This window comes from Plectropomus leopardus, unplaced genomic scaffold, assembly GCF_008729295.1.
Source record: "Plectropomus leopardus isolate mb unplaced genomic scaffold, YSFRI_Pleo_2.0 unplaced_scaffold74377, whole genome shotgun sequence".
NCBI lineage: Eukaryota > Metazoa > Chordata > Actinopteri > Perciformes > Serranidae > Plectropomus > Plectropomus leopardus.
In genome coordinates, this window is record NW_024681892.1 from 1 (window position 1) to 887 (window position 887).

The window sequence follows — 887 nt, forward strand, 5'->3', positions numbered from 1 at the left end:
CAGGTTCAAACCCTGCCGACAACGAGCACTGTTTGTGTGAAGGATATCTTCACATTTGCAGCCCCTTGATACATCAGCTTTAGATATCACTCCCTGATATGAATATGTCAAGCATATGTGTAGATCTGCAGGGTGGCAAGGAGCACTTCCCCCCTGTTATGTGGAGCATGTGCATTTGCCGGCAGTTGGTCAGCTTAGTGCTGTCAGAGTGGGACACAAGGGAGACAACCTTTGCCTACAGTCCTGCCATCCATGCACCAGGCACAGTTTTCGTGGTCGGCCATTAGGGCTCCCAGGGCTGTCCTCTCAGGAAGAGCTGGAGCCTGCAGAGGGCACCATCAGAACTGATGATTCTTCAATTGGAGGAGACGGTGTGGTGTTCCTCCACTCCTGCTCGACGTTGACAAAGGATGGGGTTGTCTGATACAGGCTCAGGATGGATGCCTTCAAAAAATTAAATTGATCCAGCACAACTACTCTCTTTGAACTACAGCTAAGTGAGTTGTCGTGGCCGAGTGGTTAAGGCGATGGACTCGAAATCCATTGGGGTCTCCCCGCGCAGGTTCAAACCCTGCCGACAACGATCACTGCTGTATAAATTACTTCACATTGTATTTATTCTTTGTTATGACGATAGTGCGTTCACACTTTCACAAGAAACTAGCGAAAAAGCTTCAGGTTTCACTCCTCAATATGGAAATTTTAAGCATAGGTGAAGATTACAAGGGCCCTATCACCCTCAATAAACAATAGACATTTCCACCATATGTGGAAAAAGGCAAAAATTGATGCTAAATATTCCCCAGTAAGCAGGGAATCGCTCGACTCTCAGCTTTTATAGGGAATATTGCTTTGGTTAAAAGCACAAATAGATTATGACACAAAAG

The 887-nt window shown here is 46.1% G+C and overlaps 1 non-coding gene across 1 annotated transcript; it reads left to right on the forward strand.

Annotated features, from left to right (window-relative positions):
• Window positions 1-501: 501 nt before the first annotated feature.
• Window positions 502-583, forward strand: trnas-cga. Its single transcript has one exon. It is a non-coding gene; the product is annotated as a tRNA-Ser (tRNA).
• The last annotated feature ends 304 nt before the right edge of the window (window positions 584-887 follow it).